General features: G+C 48.2%; 1 protein-coding gene across 2 annotated transcripts in view; it reads right to left on the bottom strand.

Annotated features, from left to right (window-relative positions):
* The window catches only part of DARS2 (aspartyl-tRNA synthetase 2, mitochondrial), a 38,679-nt gene that overhangs the window by 6,917 nt on the left and 24,583 nt on the right, over window positions 1–7,179 (bottom strand). The window contains exon 19 of one of the 2 annotated variants that reach the window (XM_010580612.1): window positions 2,255–2,332. The exons of the other annotated variant lie outside the window; for it this stretch is intronic. The gene's annotated coding sequence lies outside the window, so the exon portion shown is untranslated. Of the gene's footprint in view, window positions 1–2,254; window positions 2,333–7,179 lie in introns of those variants that run through there. 2 annotated transcript variants of the gene reach the window in all.

Raw genomic sequence — 7,179 nt, 5'->3', positions numbered from 1 at the left:
CCTGGCTCCCTAGCCCTGCATCTCGTGAAAAGAACAAGAGCTGGTGGAAGGAGGGGGGTTACAAAAGAGAGGGAAGGGGGAGAAGGGAGAGCGAGAGCGCGCGCTCTCACAGATGCACACACGCAGAGCAGACAGAGGCTTGTATAGGATGGCACTGCCTGACTTGCTCTCATTATTGCCGCTGGCTGGCTGCTGCCCATGGAGAACTCGCCAGCAGCCGCTGCTAGCCAGGGGCACAGTGAGGAAAAGGGACAGGGAAAAAATTAGGACCTCATGGACCATCAGAGCAAGGAAAACTACCGCCTGGGCACTGGGGGCTTTGTTTTCTTTGTTTGCTTTTACCTAGGAGGGGAAGGGCCGTACTAGAGGGCAGGAAGGGATTGCAGTGATAAGAGTTCAGCTTCTCCTTTATGACTCCTTTCCTCCATTGAACATAAAAAAAATCCCCAACTGCAGTCCTCAGGTACACTTAGGGATGGTGTAGGACTAGCCTGACCCAGAGCTTTTAAAAATGGCATTACGTCAAGACAGACAGAAAATGGGCTGCGCATACCCAGAGCATCAACATCATTTAAAGCTCAGGCCCGCCCCGACCCCATTCCCATTATCCGGGTCATGCCGATACAGGTCCAAAGGCCTGGCCGGGCTGTTGGATGGTGTGGAAAGGCACTCCAGCCATAACACCTCCCCTCTGCATGCTGCACAGAAAGCTGTGTGCAGAGCTGCCTGCAGTCCCTGACACTCTGCTCATCTGCTGCAATGACAGACCCAAAATGCCAGGGATTCAGAAATCTAGGTGTAATCCTCCCCAAAGGGCTACCAATTCCTCACTCCACAGATTTTTACAATGTGCTTTTCTAAAGCATCACATGCTTAGAAGCACGTGCCCCTTTGGAAAGAAGCAAGAGCTTTGTCCCTAATGCCCTTGCCAGCTTTTTGAAAGATCCCACACCTCCTCCCCAATTCTGCCCTAGTGGCTTACCACTCAGAGGGGCTGGGTCTTGCCTAGGGTGCTCAGTTTGGTCAGCAGGATTAAAATGAAAGCAACATCAGATGCTTAAGGTATTATGCCCTTCCCTGAAACCCCCTACTCACCTGTTTACCGCAGCTCCCTACTCTAAGGTTTCCCACTGGTGATTTCAGAGACACACAGATATCTAGCCACAGGGCTGCTGTTAATAAAAAAATCAATGGGTGTGATGCACTGAATTACAAACACAGAAAGTCTCCAAGTCAATACCCTCCACAGCAGTTAACCTGAGAATACCCCACATTGCCAGGTCTGTATCTCTAAGTGACTAGTTTCAGTAATACACCTTCAAAACTCGCCTGAGATTGCACATGTGTCTACAGCAAAGCAGGACAGGATCGAGTCCTCCTGAGCCAAAATCCAGCACCCCAACCACCTGCCTTCTCAGCTGGCCTCAGGATGTTGGTACTCAGCTCCAGGAAATATCTCCCTCACGGGTCACTCTGCCAGGAGCTGTCAGAACATGTTTCAAGTCACAGCATGCCATCAGCCCTGGAATAGAAAAGGTCTTGCTATGGATTCATAGCTATGGATGGCTTCTGTGACCGTAGCAGCAGATACATTGGCCTAGGGAACGATCATTTCAGGACCTATAACCAGGTATCCTTATTTCCCACCACAAGAGGAGTAAGAAGCTGAGATATGATGCTATGTCAAGATCCTGACCATTTCCCCACCGTGGAGGGACTCCAGCAGAACTGGGGAGCTGGATCCCTTCAGGCTACTGAAGCAGGGAGTAATATCACTGCAAGGGGGCATGCAGGCATCTGTTTTCCAGCCCTGTGCACCTGTATCACTTATATCACTGATAAAGCTTCCCAGAGTCTCAGTGGATGCAAGTCAGCTTTCTTACACCCCGGGGCTGGGAGGTTTCCAAATGACATCCATTCTCTATAGGGCTGTTCTTAATGCAGATATACTGCAGTGCAATCTCCCAGTACACTCAGGGGGGTGGGGATGAACCGTCTTTGGGGAAAAATCTACCCACATCAGCATCTTCCGGGGAGTGAGGAGCCATCTGCTCTGTGCCCCAAAGCATGCAGCCACCCTTCCAGTCTCCAGGACACCGTGCAGCCTCCCATGGAGGCAGACCCTCCGGCATCCTCACAGCCACACGGCTGGGGTCCAACTTTCTTGGGGGAAAAAGGACAAGGCACCTCAGATGATCTGCAATGCAGCGTCCAGGACTTCGCAGGGTCGTGCCACTCGCAAGGGGACACTGCCAGCGCCGCTGTCCGTCACCACTGTGAAGCCTTTATAGGGGCAGGGATGGCTTCTCCCCGGGTGAGCCAGGATTTCCAGCTGTGTGTGAAAAATCAGAGGGTTTGTTTTGTACGTGTGCAAAAGCCTAAACTTAGTGAGCAAGATGTTAAGTCGTGAGGGGAAAATAGGCCATATTTATGTAACTGTGAAAAGCTGCAGTGAAGGCTACAGATCCAATGGGAGAGGAGTGAATGTTCAGGGCTAACGACAAACGCTGCTATTCACTCGGCTTTGTCAAGAGCTCCAGTAGCTGCATATTCATCGCCCGACACCCCAGAGAACCAGCTTTGAGGCTTTCCAGGCTAAGAATAGAGGTCTCGTTGTGTTTGCTGCTCCAAGGCCTGGGTTTTGTCCGGGATTAGAGGCACCGGGGTGTGGAAGCCCAGCTGAAGGAGCACTGCAAATGGCAGCATCTATGTACGCCTGTGAGCAGCGCAGGGCTGTCGGCTCAGCAGGGGTGGAAAGCGCTGAATAAAGGGTGAATTCATTCACAGCCACACAGGATGGCATTAGTGCTGGCCCTCTGCTCACAGAGAAGTCCCCCGTGGTGGATGGTGCGCTCACAAAACACGACTCCCTTGTGCATAAACAAAACTCAAGCATCTTTCAAAGCAGGCAGCCAGGTCAGTGCCATTACTGAAATTAGCAGCTCGTCCTAGCTGTAAAGTCTGATGGCTTGGATCCACCTCGGGAAGCCTGGTCCCTGCAGGGGCAGACAGCTTCACCAACAGTCTGCCTGCCCATGACATTTTGCTCCCCTTCCCCTCACACAGACATATTTCATCTTACTTAAACCAGGTCGTGAATCCAGCAATACCCAGCCTTGGAAATGTAAACCCCAGAGCTAGTCACTCAGGTGTTTTGCAGACACCCCACACTCTAAAGAGGTCTTCTAGCTCGAGATATCATCACATGGCAGCGCTGGTGGGAAACAGCATGATGCTTCATTTGTCTGGCTTTTAATTTGTGACCCTGGGACTCTGGTAAAGCCCTTCATTGATTAAACTGGGCTTGCAAATAGCAGAAAAAGCAAATATACTCCCAAAGGGAAACCAAGAGAAAAAGCACTAAATTTTGGCTGCTCGTGTAGCCTCTGGTTCCACTGGTCCCTGATCCTGGGGCCATGTTCCTGGACATCTATCCCATGACAGCAGGAGACGATTTCCAGAAAGGACGGTGACCCAGGGCTTTGAATGTCTGTAAGCAGAGTCCAAGCCAGGGGCAGTACTGAACAAAGGTATTGACCACAGACGGCCGTATCGTAACTTCTGTGTGAAGTCCAGCCTGGGAGGTAAGGGAGACCATCACATCACAGGGGAACAACAGGCCAGGGGCTACAACTGATCTGGCATGGTTTTTTTTCAAACAAATGAAGACAGAAATGAGGTTTTGAAACATACAAGGAAAAGCTCTGCAAAACAGATTAATCTCCTGAGGGAAAGCATAGTCTCTGGAGAAGGTCTTTCTTGCTAAAACATCACATAACAGAGAACTCTTCTGGGAAGGGACTCTTGAGATAACCTCTCTCTCTCCTGAAGTAAATGCCCTTGGGAGCAATACTCTTGGTAAAGTGTTTCTGGAGAAAAATGTCTTAAAAAAACTCGCTGTTAATCCTGCATTTACCCTTGCTGCAGCAGCAACACACATAGCTCAGAGGTAAGCCATTATCTTCCAACGCTGCCTCCTCATCACAACTGAGGAGGATATAACAACATTCCTGCTGCTCTCTCATTTCCTTCAGCTGTAGCTCACCTCTCACTCAGACTAACCTGCTGTGAGCAGCAACTCTGCAAAACGTGTTTTGGAGTCATATTCTGGCTTTGTGGTTCACAACAACAGGGGACTTCCCATCTGTTGCTGTTTGTTTAGCCCTTGCATTGCTAAACTAACATCTGGGAAAACTGCTGAGCCTCTATTTAAAGCATGGTGCACTTGGAGAGGAGACATGTGTGCCTTTACCCTCTACGGAAGTTGGTGTGACCTGAGTACCATTTGGCAAAGAACAAGAGGCCTGAGAACCAAGTCATCCCTCTCCACTGCCCAGACTGTTGCATTTAGATGCTCTCATGACACTGGCCAAGATATATAAATGCAGTCCAGCCATTTTGACCCTGAGAACTGGCTGCCACACCTGGAAAACCACATACCAGCTCTGACTAAGTACCTGCAATTAATTCGTCTTTCAGATTTCTACCAGTGCAGCCTGGCAAAACCCAGAGCCATGCTGCAAGGCAGCAGAAAGTCCCTTATAAGTAGCCATGAGTTGGGAAGGTCTGTCCCTTATGGGGCTAGTCCGGCAGGCAAGGCAGCCCCCGTAATCACCACCGGTGGTGAGACAGTGCTGACTCTGGTGCTTGAGGCTGGCTCTTACCCTCCTCCCTCCCTGCCAGCCTAACCCATCGCTTGCCCGACATCAACACTGCTACCTGCTTAGCCTTCACCGACACTGCCTCCAAGACTGGGGATAGCATAATCCTCTCCCTGTAAACCTTCTACCTCCTCTCCAAGTGGTTCAACAGTGTCCAAGGGCCCAAACGCCTAACTTCAATGCAGCCCAGCTCCCTAAAATAAGCAGAAGAAATTGCCAAGAGGTGAAAAAAGATACGAAACAGAGCTATGCCACATAAGACAAAGTTACAGGGTTGTTGCAGCAGGGTAAGTCAGTAGCTCAAAGATTCAAGGGGAAAAACATCAATATTGAAAATTCTATAGGAAATACTCACGGAGGCAGAAGACAGTAACTGAGCACTGCAGGGACCATTGGAGACCAATCCTTCTGCTCCTGGCAGTACCTACGGGGCCAGCAAAGACTTTCTGGATGTCTTAGGGAGAGGAGGGTAGAAGCGTACTAATGCCTGGTCTAGCAGCTTGTACTAAGGCTTGGTCTCCCAGCTTGTTAAAACCTGCCTGTCCTCACTGTGCGTTAAAGCCATAAAGCTATATTTATTAGCTGAGTTGTGCATATCCTGCTTGCAGTCTCCTTATGCATGACTAAAGATGTCCAAACAAGGTGACCCACAGAGAGAGGGTTGTATTTCAGGATTTTCCATCATCTGCCTTTGCAAAGACACTATTTGCCTGGCAGCAGGCAGATGAGATATTCCCAAGTCCCTGCAGCTGCATGGGCAAGTGAAGTTGATCCAGACCCAGATGATTCTGAGCTCAGACTGCCTACAAGGCAGTGTGGATGCAAGTTCCAGGAGTCTCGTGGACTTCAGGCAGCACCCAGAATCTGCAATAAAGGTACAATGTAAACAGCCCCTCTGCTCTTCAAAAAAAACCGGTATTGGGAACACAATCATCTGCTGGGTCTGTAAAGTTAAATCTGAGAGAAACATCAACACCTACTAAAGAAGACAGAGTGGTCAAATGTAAAACAAACTGTCAAAGCACACAGGCTTAACAGGTCAACTCTGCAGGGGCCAGGAATCAAGCTTTAGGACGGCACCACATGCAATACAAAAAAGAGAACCCAATTTATTCACCCAGTCAACTCTCTCACATCAGTCTCTGCCTTCCCTGCTCGCAGATGGGAGGAAACAGCTTTTTGTATCAAAGAGAATCATTCCACACCCAAGTCACGAGGCAGCAAGAGAACAGCGCTGCTCTTTGCTGGTCCAGAAGCACAGGCTAGGAATTACGCAGCATGCAGGTTCTCTACAACAGCACAGCTCTAAACGCCCAAATTGGGTATTGTAGCTGAGACCACACCAGGCTGAGCAGAATGAAGAGACAGCAATGCGTGTTTTGCTGCCTGCATGACTGTTTACACCCCAGCATGGTATTTGCTTTTTCACAATAGGACAAGTTTGTTGACTCATGTTTAGCCTGTGACCCAGTATAAACACCAGCAGTTTCTGCTGTCAGAACAGCCGGTCGTCTGCCGCTGTCTACAGAGTTGGGTTTTTTCCTCCTAAATACAGCAACTTGCATTTATCTGTATTGTGTGGCACCTTAGTTTTTCCATAAGCATTTCTCCATTTGTCAAGGTTTGATCGCAGCCATATCCCTCTCCCAATAGCCTACAGATTCTCTAAGTTTGTACTAGTTCGTTAATAAGTACATGAAACTACATTTTCTATTTACCATCCAAGATTGAAAGAAATGTTCCTGGGATAGGCACCTGAAAATACACATTTAATCCCCATCCACCTGGGTGGTATCATCCAACCATTTTGCACCCAGTTTCATCTAGAGTCACATTAGGTATGACTATGCCAAAAAGACTTGGTATTTGTCACATAGTGCCTATCCCCTAGTAATAAGACCTTTTAATCTTGTCATAGGATGGTACTACTTTGGTTTGAGATGACTTTCCTCCAAAAAACCACACGGTTTACTTGTCCAGCATCTTCCAGACTGCTTTTGTTTCAGGTTTTTTTCTTCTATAAATGAAAATTGAACTGATCTGTAATTACCCAGGTCCTCTTTTTCTTCCTTCTAGAGACAGGTACCACATGACTTTTACGGCAGTCAGGTTCCTCACCTGTCCACCATAATTTGTCAAAAACCACCACAAATTATTCTGAAATCATTTCAGCTAACTTTGTACTAAAATTCCTGAGACCCAGACAGCTTGAGACCGCCTGATTTCCCAACAGCCCTCCTGAATGTATTTTCTTCCTCTGTTCTAAGCAGAGATCTCACTATTTGTCATTATCACCAGCAGTGCTAGTCAGCACTTCTTTCTCTTGAACTTTCGAACAACAACTAGTAGGAAAAAATAAAGCATTAAACATTTTGGCCTTCTTGACATTTTTTCAATAGGTCTTTCTGTTCCCATGATTATCCTGCACGTACATTAATAGTATGAGGAGGACCAAGGAAAGTGCTGACCTGCTCATTTGTCGTGGTTACCAGGACTACTGAAATGAAGAGTTGTCACA

This window comes from Haliaeetus leucocephalus, unplaced genomic scaffold (genome assembly GCF_000737465.1).
Source record: "Haliaeetus leucocephalus isolate CR32 unplaced genomic scaffold, Haliaeetus_leucocephalus-4.0 Scaffold730, whole genome shotgun sequence".
Classification (NCBI taxonomy): domain Eukaryota; kingdom Metazoa; phylum Chordata; class Aves; order Accipitriformes; family Accipitridae; genus Haliaeetus; species Haliaeetus leucocephalus.
Note: the sequence above shows the minus strand (reverse complement) of the source record. Positions and strands in the feature narration are given on the sequence as shown.